Below are 16548 nucleotides of genomic sequence, written 5' to 3' on the forward strand. Positions count from 1 at the left end.
GTAAAGAAACCACTGCAAGGTCTTGTTTTCCTTGTTGTCTGCACCCGATTATGAGATCGGCACAAATCAGATTCCTGATGTTGCACAGGAGCAAGGTTGAAACTCCACGGGCCTTGTTTTTCCTGTAACCAAATTAAGTGTGATTGGGTTACAAACCAATTCAGCTCAGTTGGGTTGATTCCCTCTCTGACTTCACACAAAAAGTAGTCTGCCTGTTCACCTCGATGCTCAGGGATTTACTGGTGGATAGGAAGCTACGTGCCAATTTCAGTCATTGCAAAAGCTCACACAGCTCCTCTTCAAACAGCTGAGGGGGAGTGATGTGCCCTCGCTCCAGAGTTACATTTGGTCACTTAACTGTGAGAGCCCACAGTCTGCAGGGTCAAATCCTGCAAGCCCCTGTTTTCTTCTCAAGACCAGCCCTAAAGGATATAAACATGAATTAGAGGAGGTACAGAAGGGATTTCAGAGTACATTAATAAACAAGGCTTAGCTACAGCAACTAGGGAAGAAATACACATTTTATTCAGTTTTCCAGGCTACTGGAAAAATAACCTTAAAGTAAAGGGGTGGGCAGTGAGGTGATTGGCACCACCACTTCAATCCACTAGCATGTAGAGCCACATGCATTGCCTGTGTCCCACTCCACTAAGGTACTGTCACCACTGAAACCTGTTTGCCCCCATGGCAGTGGTCCCTAATAAGCAGATATACTCAGCAGTGAATGGCTGGTGCCAAAGGTAGAAGGGAACAAGAGGGAGAAGATAGGCCAAATAAAAATTCCTCAGCCACCCATCTGTTTTCAGGGGAAGAGAGAAAATATTTCATTTTATACCTGTAAAAAAAAATGGATTCATGTCACATCCTTCCTTGATTATCCCCAGCATTATGCAACTCAATAGATTTGCTGTCTTGATTAGACAGGCAGAATAGAATTTTAATTGTGAGGCTCTGGAAGGCAAAATGGAGAGATTTGTATGAAAAAACTGGGAGGCAGCAACATTATTGAAAGGCTGAGCTTTTTATAGTCAGTCTTTCTGCTTCATTCGACCATCTGCCTTTACTTGTGCTCTGCTGCTTGGGGTTGAGAAGTTGCTGGCTTTAAAAATGAGCCGCAAAGTTTAACCAGATAAATAAATGTGTGCAAGATCCCTCCCTACTAGAAGAACAGCCTTCAGCATTCCAGATACATATGCTGACAAAAAGAATGTTTTAATTTTAGCATTGTTTTTACTGTTTATCAAACAGAAATTATGCATGTAGTTGCTTGCACAAGTCACAGTTAAAAGAAAGTCCCTTTCATAAAGGCCTGAGAAATGCAGACTGACAAAACTATTTTTCTGGGGGGCAAACAGAGAAATAATTATTTTTTTTTTTAGACATATGCTTATAGGTATATTGGTAGGAAGGGTTTGTTGGCTGGCCTAGGCTAGTGTTTGCAGGTCAGGGAGAAGGTAGGAGTGTCTGAGTCAGAAGCCAATGCTAATTTAAGGAATCTGGGGCTTCGTTTATGTCAGAAATCAGAGCTGCCTAGGACCAGGTCAAAGCAAATGTGGAGCTTCTGATACCTTAATTCTACATCAGGGCTGAAATGTGCCAGTCATATTTACTGGCTAGGCAGGTGGGCAGGAAAGCCAGAAATTCTGGTAGACAAAACAGTTTGAGTAGTATGTGGTAGTCTCCACTACAGGGATTCAACTCATTTTGGGACATTAGTTGTAAACTGTGATTTTTCTGAGGTATAATTTTCTCCCTGTCTTTTTAATCATAAAAACACTGGAGACAGAATACATCAGTTCCACAAGTTCATACATGGATTGTCCAGATCTCAAATAAACAAATTCCAGCCCAAACAATCCATACTGAGTTCTGTAGGGTACCTGATTTAACTCACTATGAGCAGGCTCTTAAAAGGTCAGTGATGTGCTTTTTCTCTCCATTAAAAAAATCTAAAAGCATGTTGGGTTTGTTCCAACAGGAAAAACAATTTCAACCATAAACAGTTTCAAAGGGCTGGGAATAGGTTCCCTGCCCAGATCTAAGCTTCTCTATAGGTGAAAAAAATACAAAAATGCCTTGAAATACACTATTCTAATACTAAGCAAGCAATTTATATTATTTGGATAATATATATATATGGATTTGAGTGTTTTGTTCTGGCCTATAAAAGGGGCCAAGAGGTCCTAGTGTCCAGTTAGTCTAAACATCTAAAAACTCTGGAAGTTTAAAGCTTCTGATGTCACAAATTATGCTGGAACTCTCCTAAGACTATTCAACATATGGAGATTTCAGGAAATTTTGCCTTCTTGATGGAAACATTTTGTGTACAACACCTTGTTACCTCTCTTGGCAGTACAGCTGGCAGTACAGCTGGCACTGCCTGGCACTCAAGCACTGTCCAGTAACACCCTTGTTTCAGCTACCATTTCACCCCACTTCTGCAGCCACCTCTGGGGAAAGGCTTGCACGGTTTGTGCACAAACTCTGCTTGGTGTCATTTCTGCATCTGCACAGAAGATGCAGCCTCTAACTGTAATGTCAGCTTTTCTACACCATTTCTTCACTTCTGTAGGTTTGCAACTATGCAGGCTCTTGTGAGGGGTAAAAAACTGCACCATCACCTACTGAGCGCTATTTTAGGTGGAAACAGGAACACTTTGGATTTTTTACAGAGGTCAGCTTATCCATCACATTTTACTTACAATGTTTTTCCTTATCCTAAGGAATAAAGTGTTTATTCAAGGACTGTGCTCACACTTCACATGGAGTTTTCTTTACTGTGAGAAGGAGTCTTGCAGCAAGAAGGGAGAAAGCAAACTTCTAGCAAAAACAAGTAAAGAAGTAGCTATAGAAATTAAACTACACTGCCTTTAAACATTGCCAGAACAGTTGTAAATCTCATTTTAAGGCAGGTATAACAGACAATTAGGGACTGACTCAACAAAATAGATGCATAAGATGTGGTGCCCTTATACAGCAAAGCACTTATGTATCTGATTATATTCAGTCTTGCCTTTTACCTCTGCATTTATTTATGCATTTTGCTATGCCTGATTCTGAACAAGAAAAGCTCATCTGAATTTAAGACACTTTACTGAGAAGATCAAGATAATATTTCAACTGATTAACCAGAGTTAAGGGCTTCTCCTTCTCAGAGAAATGAAGGACATGCTGATACAACTGGATTCAACAAAAACTGCAAATGCTTGCTGCCATCTCTGGAAAATGGTACCTTTTCTTAGGGATCTCAAATGGAGCTCTCATGCCTGATGTCAGGCACCTGCATATGGAAATGTTGTTATTGCTGTGTTAAACTCTAATCAGTTGCTATTACTGTAGGGGTTAAGCAATCGAGTTTGGAATTTGAACCTGCACAAACAAAATCCCATGCACAGAGCAATGGGCCATCTACAGCAACAAAGAAAATGTATGGTCCAGCTGTTCCAAGGCTTCTCCTTTCTGTGCCTCACACAATCAGTACTGCTGTGCTTAATGATAACACATTTATCAAACTACACAGAAATATGTGTTAATTTTAAAATGTATCAAGTGTAAAAGAGAGAGAAAAGGAGAAAAGCATTTCTGCAACCTTCTGTTTGTGGACCTTCCGAATTTCTATTCTAAACACGAGTCTAACATCATTCATGGAAATACCAGCTCAGCACTGTTGAACAGCAGCCTGTTTCTTTATATTTATTTTGCCCCCCTCATATTTTCTTCCATTAAAGTTTTGCAATGTACACAAACAAACTGCAATGAGAAAAAAAAAAGAGACAAAAATGGAACACATAAAAAGGCAGGCAATAGAAATGACCTTTGCCACTCCTTTGACAGTATTTTGCACATTTCTCTGCTAGTGGCTAAGATTATTTTTTTTACACTTTCAGGCAACCGTAGATGATAACATGAATAAAATTGTATGGTGTCTCATGAATTTAACAGAAACATTTTAGAGACCATAATTGCTCTTTCTGGAGTGTACTTTAATTTAGAGATGGAATTCTTCCTGTGATTTATGTAGCAGTATATTTTATACCATGTAAGGTATGCTTTTAAAACTGCCTCCTCACATACACACCTATTTGAAATGCACACACACTCCTTCATACACACACTCACACAAACATAAATACACAAATCCATAGGCACATAGGTAAAATGTGGCTAAATCCAGTTATGAAGGCGGGTATCCATGTTTGTATAAATGCAGAAATTTCAACATATTTTATCCCTAATTAGATCACATTTTGGCATAATGCAGAGCCACAATAAATTATAAGCAAAAGGTAACAGCCAATGCTTTCCAGGAGTAGAGGTCAGGGGCAAATTTTGGGTCTTTTTTGGACATACCACGAACTTCTGATTGGCAGAAATAACCAGATGCTGATTGCTTTGTGGTTTCTCTTCCTTTCAATACACACCCAAGCAGAAGATACTCTGTGTGTAATGAAATGCTAAGGAGACAGAAACATGGCATCTACTTGTCTTCAAGATTGTCATCTTCCACAAAGAGAGTAGCAGCCCATTGTATTAGTTATAGTACAGACTGCAACAAACAGATTTATACAGCTGATGGGTCCATTCTTTCCTTCTGCCAAAACACTTTCTCTGCTACACATGGTGCAGACAGCACTGTGTGTTTACTGCTGCTCTCCACCAAAGTAACCATGTGAACATGCTAATGCCAGTGACCCAGTCACACTCTGCTATGGCTGGCTTAGTAGCCTGGGGACTAGAAGCCAGGAACTTTATTCCTTTTTTCTTCCACTTGCTGCCTTTCTGTTTTTCCTATCCCACAAATTTAACAAAGATTTCACAAATTTTCCCACTGCAGCAAAAGGAAACCAGTCTTGTGTCAATTTTTCCACACGCAAGTGAGGCTGGCCCATTGCACCCTAGCCTTCAGATGAGGCAGTGAGCCAGGACATAATACTCTGTGTATCCAAGTCTCTGGATGGCCATTTCCCCAGCTGCTGAAGTACAGCCAGAAGACTCCAGCCTAAAGGGCACTATTTGTAGTCCCCTGTACTGGAGAACAGCAACACCAGACTGTGATTGTCACTGGAGCAGCCTTAGGACCCTGACATCCTGCATCCCTCATAAGCTGGTTGACTAGTGGGCTAATGATCCAGCTTGAAACCTTTCCTCCACTGCAAAGATATTTAATTAGTAACAAGAGGTGGAGTAGTTGGAACGGAGGGGCAGAAGACAAAGAGCAGCAGAGTAGCCTAGTGCTTCAGACACACTCCTCTACCTCATTTTCAGGAAGAGAGAGAGGTAAACTCATGTCTGCTATCTAACTGAGCTATGGAGACAGTTTTCTTTAACCTAAGAACCAATTCTGTTAGCCTTTTTCACATTCACTATTCTTTCAAAAAATATTCCCATTTAAGTTGGGTACCTGTAGAAGAAGTAACTGTTTAGCATGAGAATGATGGGCCAAGGCCCCCTACAACCTAGGCATAAAGGACTGGGGCTTTTTCATTTCTTTTTTCTCCTCCAAGTGTCCTTCTGTGAGTCCCTCCCTGGAAATGGAAATGGTGTATTGTAATGCAGATTTCCTGCAGAATCTCACAGATCACTCTCTGCAGGGATTTCACTCCTCAGCTGAAATACTTTTCAGCCATGGTATTGTTCATTTATTCAACAGCTTTATTTTTAAACATGGAATACTATAATTGTGGATTACTAATTCCTTTTAAAAGCATTATAATGTTTATTTTTTGATTGAGGCTTGAGGGCTCAAGATCATTTAGCTGAGTTTTGTTGGTGTCTTTTTTATTCCATTATTTATGAATTTAAAATACACTATGAAAGGATTAAAAGTAAAGTAAAAGACCTCAAAACCCCACAAGTCTTGTTTTCCTTACTTCAGTCCCAGCACCCAGTCTGTTTTCTCTTTCATGCTTTCTGCAGAGAACCATTTTCTTTAATGTAATCACTGGCTGATTGACTCTTGCCTCTGTTTTCACTTTGCTCCTATTTTTGGAGGTCACAGAAACAGTAAAGGTTTCATTTAACTTCTCATTAGAGACCACACTTCAGCCCCAAGGCACTCAAGAGCCCAGAATAAGGCAGAGAAACACCATCCACCACAGCCCAGAGCTGAGGTGTAAGACTACAACGGGGAAGTGGGAAAACCCTTGGTCCTGCCCTGGATTCACCCCCGGGAGCAGCTCTGGTCTGTGCCCGAGTGCTGAAGTGACCAGCAGATGGGTCATCTTCAGCAGTGCTGTGGCATCTCCATTACTATGGCTCCAAAGAATCAGACAAGTCAAAAGAGTGACCCAATGTTGAAGAAGTCTCTCTCTGCCAGCAGGTAAAGGGAAGATCTCTGCCCTAACACCACTGGTGCAGCTGGTACAGAGGAAAGATTTTTCTGGGCAGCCATCTAAGCTTTTGTTGTGCAGCTGCTTCAGAGAGATTAATCCAGTTTTTGTGGAGAAAGGGGAAGACTGACCCACAGAAAACAAGATCCCTGTGGAGGAAGGAGGGGGGAAGGGTGGTATTAACTAGCTTCCCCCTCCACTGCAAACCAACTTTTGGTTTGAGCCTACTCATCATCTCAGAGAATAACAGAATTGTTAGGGTTGGAAGTGACCTCTGGAGATCATCTCTCATGTGTGCTGTATGCCTTACACTTCAGCAGTGGGAGAATACATTTGTCCTGGGCCTGCTCTTACTGTGGAAATCCATGGTAGAGCCTGAAGAAATCACTGTTGTCTTCATCATTCAAGATTGCTAGCAGTACCAGACAGGATGGCTCTGGGGATCTAAAGAAAATAAGCCCTGAACTACACTATTTGGGATCAGTTATTAATTCTTTTTTCAAAAAGAAGCAGGGAGCTTTGTCCTTGCAATGATGTCTACAGCACACAAAATTTGCAGTCTGGCTCATGGAAAAATCCTGAGGCATTAAACTGATGTTCAAAAAGTTGTTTGTGCCTTACTGTGCAGAGCAAAGTTTGAGATCTGTAGATATTAATTGGTCTCAAGCATGTTTAACTAGGGAAGACTTCATCCTGCTGAAAGAAAGTCATGGGATTGGGAGTTTTGTTGAATCTGAACCTCCAAAAACTTGAGTTGTAGTATTGGTCTGGAAGTAATGACCACAAGTATGTTTTTATACCTCCAAAGTAAAAAGTATCACTAATTGAAAAAGACTATTTCAACTTTACAGAAATATTAGCTATTAGTTATATTTATACACTGATCTCTGCTTTAATTTATCTATATACACTGAGGTCTGCCTTAAAATGTGCATGGGCAGTTTCCACTGATGCATGTAAACATAAATTATTTAATAAAATATAATTGATTTAGAATTGTAAAAAATAAGCAGCCTTGCAGAGAAAAGGGACAGCAGTAGACAGATACAATTTAAGTACTAATGATTCTGCCCTATGAGAGTAGCTTTACCCGGTGTATAATGTATGAGTGGTAAAATAGGTCAAACCCTGGAAGCATCCACATCTTTGAAATCACTATGAATACAATGGTTTTACTGCATCAACAATTGCATAAGAGCTCCAAAGCAAAGGCGCATGTGGAATGCAAAACATAATGAAAATCCTTGCTCTTGTGTTGCAGATTAGAGAGCTACTACAGATTTTGGATCCTTTCCCAATTTTAATACAGTTACCTTCCTGTGGCCAGTGCTTCTACGTTTTCATTTTGTGTGTGGCAGGAATTTTCTCCTTTGTTCTTTTTGTACCTTTCATAAGATTTCAACTGTTTGTGGTACATAACATTTGGCATATTAGCAATGATAGTCATTTTTATTCAAAGAAAAGTTTGGCCATCCCGTTTGTATTCTGCTAGAGCTCGCAGGGACGGGGGGAGGGCTCCATCCCATGATATCCCATCCCCCACAAACAGGGGAAGCTAGTTCACTGCCTACCTACCACTGCAGCTAAAGTTATGTCAGTGCCAGGTAATGAAAAGGCTTTGTTACTTAACAGGCAAATAATAGAGAGCCTTTGTGCAGGGATAATTACAGTGGTTTGGATATTCCTGGATTAACTCTTGGGATGAACGTTCATCTCAGTAAATCACTAATAAATACACAATAGCACCATATCTCTCTCTATTTTATACTCTAGTCATCTTGGTCATGCTACTCACAGGTTTATCTCGGGCTGATTATGAAGTACGGGCTTTGATGCCCTTTGCCCATCCTTGCTGTATGACTGTAACATAACAATTGGATCTTCCTGGATTTCACCTCCCTCAATCTGTCTTCTGATAAAGCAGCAACAAGGTTGCATAGCTTGCTGCCTGCTGGGAAGAATAACTGGCAAATATTTGCACAGCATTTCGAAGAAGCAGGGCCTGACTCATTGCAGCATTGCTTCAGTTTAGACATCAGTATTAACCATTAAAATTCATGTCATTATCATCTGACAAAAAGAACAGCTGCCGAGAAGCAAGCCCATAAAGGACCATGTACAATTCTTCTCTCCTTGCACTGTTTCTTACCTGCTATTTTTGCTGAGTTACCATTTGTTTGAGCCAGTTTGCCCTACAAGTTTATGTGGGGTTTCTGAGAACAAGGGAATGGATGCAGGGCATTGATGGGCACTAGAGATGCCTGGACAGAGAAGCAGGAATCACCTTTGCCTGAGCATCTTGCTACTGTGAAAACACTCCAGGTCAAAGACTGGCTTCAATAGAAAGATGAAAAGTCTTGAAATTATATAAGGAGCCCTAAATACTGATCACAAAGATGTGCTGCCTGTCATGCCTTTATCATTTATGTTTGTGCAAATCAACGAAAGCCCAACGCTTGGCTGTACAGGCAGCCTCTTATTTCACAGGTTGACCCCTAGATACAAACAGTGACATTTTGCCCAGTACTGTTGCCCTGGACTTGGGGTCTGACTGAAGAGTTCTTGAGGAAAATTAGGAGGCACAAGGTTCAAATACTTCTCTTATGTTTACAAGTAGTATTATTTAAAGTAAATTAGGCTACCTGACAGCCATTTCGAGTCAGAGGGCTACAAAATATCCCTCTTTGAAGGAAAAGTAAGACACAAAAGTTTATAGAGGGAAAAGAAAAAGTGGGCAAGTACTGCTATTATTATGGCATAAGAGTGCTGCAAAATTGCAGTGAAAATTGGAAATCCATAATTTTATTGCCAAACCCGGTTTTACGTACAATAATAGTCATGAACAGTGGAGATGGAAAAAGGAGACCCATTCGGTCATTTCTCCTGTCTTCTTGTTAATTAAGAGTGTCTCCTTGCAAGGATTTTGACTGTTTTGTTCATTTTAAAAATAACTAAAGCAACGAGGGTTCAACTCATTCCCTTGGGAGACCATTCAGCAGACTAACAGACCTCACTGCTATGAAATTTTTCCTCATTATCAGCATGGATCTTTCTTTGTTCACTTTCATCCCCTTATTTCTAGTTATACATGGTTGGACTATTTCTGTATTACATCAAATTCCATCATTTCTTTTCACATACACATTTCTTTCCCAAGGCAGATACTGGGCTAAATCTGAGCTCCATCCAGTGAAGAAACTGGATGTAAACTCAGAGTAGCAATTGGCTATAATAGGTCCTATTTTTACTATATATTGAGCACACAAAGAGAATTGCCTTTAAATTTTGAATGGGAAATCTGAAAATCAATTTTTTTCTTCAGGGAATCTTTTTTTTCCCCCAAGTATATGGCTGCCTGCTTCTCAAATCCACTTAAGCACTTAAAAAGCAGCTTACAGACACCAGATTCTTCCCCTCCAAGAAAACGGAACTGACATGCTGGAGCTGCAAATCACATAGTAGTTCACATTTAAAGGGAAGGAATGTCTTTTATTTACTACAGGACCAATACCAGGCATATCTTTGCTCAAATAGTTAGCTAGGGGTGAATGTGTTCTCTGCAAAAGGTCACAACAGGATATGTACCACTTAACTCTCAATTATGCTCTATTTATACCTCCCTCTGAAATTTTCCCTAATTGGGAGATTCAGGGAATTTTTCTCCATTTAGATATATTTTGAATATTTCACTGTCTCTGGGAGAAGGCATTTGTAGAAGAGTCAATTAAATATTATTGATGATGATGTGAAGTAGACAGTGTAGCAAAAGAAAGCTGTGTAGGCACTTAAACAATATTTTTAACTAATAATATACATGTTGCCCCTCTTTATTTTCACCCATTCTCACAATTTTCACCCATTTTCACCATTCTAACACCTTTAACATTCAGTCACCTGTAAAGAAAATTAAAGCTTTATTGAAAATTGTTTTTCTTTTACCTCAGTAAACAGTGAGGAGAACACATGAATAAAAATACAAGTTTTCAAGCCAGTGTTAAGCAGGGAGAATGTGCAAACAGACTGCCAGCAAACAAATGAATAAACACATTTCAGGAGCTTAATATTAACTTTAAATTGAGCTAATGAAATTATAAAGATATTTCCTGCTGTTCCTCTGAGAGATTTATCCTTTTCTTTGAAACACATTCTCCATAAAAGGATATCAGTCTCGCCATGACACCTTCTTTCAAACTGACAACTATTCTCAAGAGGGAAAAATAAAAAATAGGACAAAATATTCATGCCCGTAGCCAGACTCCTAAGACCAGGTATCCATAGTTTGGGTAGGAAGGAACCTTAAGGACCATCTAGTTCCAATCCCCTGCCATGGGCAGGAACACCTTCCACTAGATCAGGTTCTTCAAGCCCCATCCAACCTGGCCTTGAGCACTTGTAGGGATGGGACAACCACAGCTTCTCTGGACAAGCTGTGCCAGCACCTCTCTATCCTTTGAGTGAAGAATTTCTTTTTAACATCTAATCTAAACCTCTCCTCTTTTAGTTTAAAACTGTTCCACTTGTCCTATCACTATCTGCCTGTGTAAAAAGTCATTCTCTATGTTACAAGCCCCCTTTAAGTACTGGGAGGCTGCAGTGAGGTCTCCCCAGAGAGTTCTGCAATGCTTCTGGTTAGTAAGCCATTGTTTTTTTCTGTGTTGCTAACTTTCATTGGGGGATAGCTGTCAAAATACATTTCTAGATCCTTGCTTTCTGTTTCTGGCTAACTCCTCCCTTCTTTTATGTTTTGCAGTTCATATAAAATGAAACCCTGATGATTTGTAAACTACAAGTCCTTGTGAAAATAAGGACTCTCCCTTGTTCTTGTGAAAATAAATTCATTCTGCTCAACTTCCCTACATTATACACATTCTGGGATGACAGATTACTCCACTGTGAAGCCTCTGGGTCTAGTCAGCTGCATGGCAGTGAAAAGAGTGTGTGGATTACAGGTGGTAAAAAATCAAAGTGACAGTAAATAAATGGTTAAAACAATATTAAAGCACGTGTGTGTATATCAAGAGAGAAAAAAGCTCAATGCATTCTGGAGAATGATACAGTGCACCTGTGAATTTCCTAGGCTTGCTGTGTACATGGCAGACCCTTGAAATTAGCTGGTGTGAAAAATGTTCTTGTGGTTTCATTTCCTCTGCAGGGTTTTGGGTCAGGGTTTTGTCTTGTGGTTTTGCCTTTTGAGGGTGTTTGTTGTTTTTTCCCTCTTTAAGCAATGAAAAATGCAAGGGAAAGAAATTTACCAGTTCCAGCCCTCAAAGAGCATACACATACACATTCACATACACATTCTCAGCCTGTGTTTGTCACCATTTCCTAGCTCTGTCTATTACTGCACAAATCAATCTGCTTTATCATTCTCTCCTGAGAGCATGGTGCACAGCCTGAGATCTGTTTTAGAATATGTTTAAGTATTATATACACATCCATGTTTTGTCAGTTTATTTTTAAAAAAGCAAGTTCAGGGAACTGATGGTGGTAAAATTCATGGCAGTCTTTCGATCTTCTAGATCCACCTTCTACAGTTCTAGGCTGCAGAGAAGGAAAGCTCTGTCACTCATTAACTTAGTGCTTGATGTCCTAAACTACAATGGGAGGCAAAAGTGCTTGCAAGGGTTGCTGTCAATGTAAATGTTCCATTCCTCAAGGACCAAATGATGTGCAGTACTTTTTCCAGACAAGGGACTCAGGGAAAACAAAAAAGCCCAGATGCTGCTGCTCAGATTGTGACAAAGTTTAACCTTTCTCCTTCTCTTGTGTAACTGAGAGTAGGGAGCTTTAGAATATGTTCTCAGAGGCATGTTTTCTCTGGTATTTGGATGTTCCCAGTATTCCTTTGGACCTTTTAGGAATCCTTACATCAAAAGATGTGTAGTGGTTGAGACTGATGACACTGGAAAAAGTGGAAGGGCTCCCTGGGACCTTGATTACCTCCAGCCTGTAGGACAGAAAACTTAGGTGACTTCCTAGATCTCAGGGAAATTACTTCGAAACTGCATGAAACAAATCATTCCACAAAATAATTTCCACAGTCAAGAGTTGGTGATATTAGTCCATAAATCAAACTTGTATGGCATTCAGTCCCTCCACTCCACTTTTCTCCTTTCAGACATGTAAGCAAACCCAGGTTTCTTTACTCCAAACAGTAAATACCAGCCATTGACTTCTAAATTAATTTGAGATGTCTGTTTGTTTGCGGCTGTACCAGGGATGAAAGTGAAGTTGTTGTGATCATAAGATCCTTCAATTCTGAAAGTACAGTCAAGTCAAATATTTAGATTTGCTTCTGGTAAGCACTAATGTTTTTGAGAAGTCCCACAGATAGGCTTGGCATTCTTCCTTTCACTCCAGAAAGGATTTTGTGTCATCAGTTACACCCTAAAATACAGAGGAGCAATGCAAACTGACTTTTGCAATAACATTGCTGATGTAAGGCAGCAGTATATATAGATTTATATAATGGCTTGACCAGTATAACTATAGTCTCAGCTTTTCAAGAGTAGATTAAGTCAGTAATAACAAAAATTAATAAGTTCATAAAACACTACAGTATGTTCTTAGCAAGGTTCTAACAAAATCTGGTGAAATACCTAAGAGAACTTTTTTTTTATTCTTGGACAAAGTAGCAGGTAAGGTGGCTTGAATTCACTGTAAGTCTTGTCTTCCTAAGTATTGAACCAGCATCACTCACTGTAGGGCAGTGATATTCCTCCCAGCATCACTCACTGTAGGGCAGCTTCAGCAAAAGTACCTGTAGCTCCCAGTACAAACTAGTAGAGACAAGCACACAGCAGGTTCCTGGACACTGTTTTGTCTAAAGCTACTCAGCCATTCCATGCAGCAAAGCAGCTCCTATCTTAGAACTCCTGCTTTTGCTGTGACCAGAGGGGCTGCACTGCTGTTAGCAGTGGGGAGGGATAGGGACAATTTTCTGGGAAAAAAAGTAAAAAAGAAAGAAAAAAATAGGAAAACCTTTATGAAGGCAAGGGCATGGAAGTGACAGTTCAAACCAAGCAGCTCCAAAGTGCTATTACTAATTTCAGAATCCTCTAAAAGTGTGAATAAAAGCATGAATTCAAATTAATCAATTGTCTTTTAAAGTCGCTGAGGTAGCACTCTGACTATTACCTGTGCTTTTAGAGTGCATCTCAAATGTGTCATTCAGGCTTCTGAAGACAAGAAAGATACGAATGAATCACCTTGTTACAAATTAATCAACCCGGGATTAGAGCTAAAAATTTCAAAAGCACCTTAAAATGACTTAGAATTCTAATTCCCATTTTCAGAATTGACTTAGGCAGTTACATCCTGGCTCTAGTCAAAAGTCAATGGGATGATAACTCCTAAATCACTTTAATACATCCAGAAATGTTACTCCTGTATGTAACACAACACCAAGCACCTCCATAGTCCCGTTTGCCCTTCAGTGGGCATCCGAGGCTTCTGCTTTTTCATCCCTGATTTCAGTCCACATTTACCATATGTTGTGCCTTCATTTTCATTAAACATTTTGAAAGATGGAGGTTTCAAACAGTGAGCTACTCAGTCATTCATCTTTCCACACAGAAATCTAGCATCAGTAAAAGACCAATTTCAAACATTATTTTTAACTAATGAGGAAGCAATATTTTTCCTGATGTTGACAGCAAAAATCCATCCACCCATTTGTATGTTTTACAAGATGATACAGCACATACTACTGTCACATCTCAGACTAAGAATGTATTTTGGTCTTCTTCCAGTTACACGCCTTCTTCATAAGTTAATGGGCAATCATAGGATGGACAAAGTTTCATTTGAGGCCTAAGGAAATAAAGCAATTGTCGAACTATCTGGATGGTACTGCTCTTTCACTGACAGATTATGGTAAAGTCCCCTTTTATCCTTGGGGCATTGGAAATATCTTTATTTCTCCATCTCTGTCCCCTTCCACCCTGTGTCTGCCTTGTCCGTTGTACCTGCAGCATTATGTTGGGAGCACTTCTATCACAAATGTTTGATTCCACTCTGGCACAAGCTGTAAAAAATAAACTAAGGAATACACATGTCTAGATTACACCTATTCAGAGGCATATACAAACATAATATCTTGCTCTCTGACACAAAAAAGATGAACTTGCCAGTACTAATGAATGGCCAGTTAGAAAAAAGAATTAAGATAAGGCAGAGAGGCAGTTGACAAAAGCAAAAATCACATTCAGATCTGAAGGACAATTATATTCACAGTAAGTCAGCAGTCACCCTGGCTTTCAGCTCTTTTTATGATTTCTCTTCCCTGCCCCCACTCACCTCCCGCTTTTTTCATTGCTTAATTTTTAATTATTTTGCCCAAGACTCTGTATTTTTCACTCGTCCCTAGACAAAAGCACAGGACTTGGAGAAAAGGATCAGGGAAAGGGAAATTCCTATCCTGACATTTATTTCTTCAGTGACCTTGACAAAGTCACCGAATTTATTGTTTCCCTTACTGTAACAAAATGGACAGGAATGAAAATGAAGTCTTTTTCTGACAGTCACAACTGCTTTGTGATCCAATGCTGAGCCTGCTCTGAAACCCCAGCCTAAGTTAGCACAGACTGGAGCTGTAATTGTTATCAGCAATGCCTCGCCTCTCCCCTAGACACACTTTCTATGGTGGTCAATACCTGTTCAGCAGCCGGTCATGGTGGGAGAATAGCAATCACCAGAATAAATGCTGTGCCCTTTCTCCCAAGCCTGTTGCATCTCAATAAACTTCGCAGTGTCTCCAGCAAAGGGGGAATTCAAAAGGGTGGTCCCAAATCAGGACTCTGAAGGGCTTTGCATTCAGAATAAGACACTGTGGGAGTATCATGATGACAGCTGCACTTACATCACTGAAAATAATTATTCTGATCCATGAACACAAGCTAAGCCGTAAGAATGGTCTTGTAAGCAAGGTCTGTTTTAATAGAAACATAAGTATTATGCATTACAGTCTATTATAAATTGGTTGTAATTTTCTCTTGACACTCTGTGAATTAAACTAGTTAGGATACAAAAAAAAACAACAAATGCCACAAAGCAGAAAGCAAGCTCAGTGTCTGAAGGTTAATGATTGCTCATGAAAGCTACAGAAATAAATTATCTGCCTAGGGACACTGTCACATGATCGGCACAAAAGCTGCAACAGCCGAAAATGTTTATGTAGAGAAAAAAACACTGTCAGCATCACAGCGCCCTTCCCCCACCGCCGGAGCGGAGTCCCGAGCCAAACAGCTGCTCCTGACTGCTTACATTAAACTAATTTGTGCTGCAACATTGCAGCTGCTTAATTTTTAGACTGAACTTTATCACCAAGAAGTGTTACAATAACAAGTGATCCAGCCCTATCTCTCAAGAAATAGCAAGTTCCTCAACAACAAAGGCAGCTTAAGGTGCCGAAATTCAAGAAAGAATTAAGAAGACAATGACCAAACAGTATTTTAAATCTTAATTACATACTATTGCTTTTACTAGGAAAGGGCTTAAAAATGGGGTTACTTCTGAATTAATCAGGGGAGTCAGACTGGGGGAGTCAGACTATGTCCCTAAGCAGACAGGGGCTGTCCCATCCCAACATCGGGAAACCAATGACCGAGATCCATGGCACATGCTTATGGAGCACCAAGGTGGAAGCAAGGTGAGGTGCTGGGGCTTCAGAGAGTTGCCCACCTTTCCCAGCTGACCTCCCCTGCACCTGATGTTGTGAGGTTGCACTGCAGAGCCCCTTCATTTGCACCCCCTTCCCTGCAGCCTTGCCCCTTCTCTCCCCCACGTTCCCACTGGTTTGGGGTTTGGTGTCCTGTAGCATTTCTTGCCCATCTTTTCGGCCATAGATTCACCGATGTCTCCTTAAAATATTTATGGTACTCAACATGTAAAAAGAAGAAGTTCAAAAAAACAAGGGGAGGGGGGGAAACCCTAGCTCGTTCATATCCCAGCAGCTTGAAAGCCCTGACCTCCCCCTCACCCCTCCCGCTGCCTCCCTCCCACCCCAATCCGAAAAAATGCGTCCTAAGGCACTGGCACCGGAGGAAGTGTTTACAGAGAGTGGTGCGCCTTGGGTAACACAAGTGCTGCTCTTACAAAATGTCACATGTTGTTCCTCCCCTTTTCCTCTGAATTATTTTCCTCTGTTAACATGCAGGGCTTCGTCTTTTGCTGAAACAGACACTGACCTGAACTGGTGGTGATTCCTGCCAAATATGCA

At 40.4% G+C, this 16548-nt stretch overlaps 1 long non-coding RNA gene across 1 annotated transcript in view; it reads right to left on the reverse strand.

Annotated features, from left to right (window-relative positions):
- Positions 1-15151, reverse strand: part of LOC135296763 (uncharacterized) — a 38312-nt gene extending 23161 nt beyond the window's left edge. The window contains exon 1 of the long non-coding RNA XR_010358769.1: positions 14984-15151. This is a non-coding gene — a long non-coding RNA (uncharacterized LOC135296763). The remainder of the gene's footprint in view (positions 1-14983) is intronic.
- Positions 15152-16548: the final 1397 nt, after the last annotated feature.

Source organism: Passer domesticus, chromosome 3, assembly GCF_036417665.1.
Source record: "Passer domesticus isolate bPasDom1 chromosome 3, bPasDom1.hap1, whole genome shotgun sequence".
NCBI lineage: Eukaryota > Metazoa > Chordata > Aves > Passeriformes > Passeridae > Passer > Passer domesticus.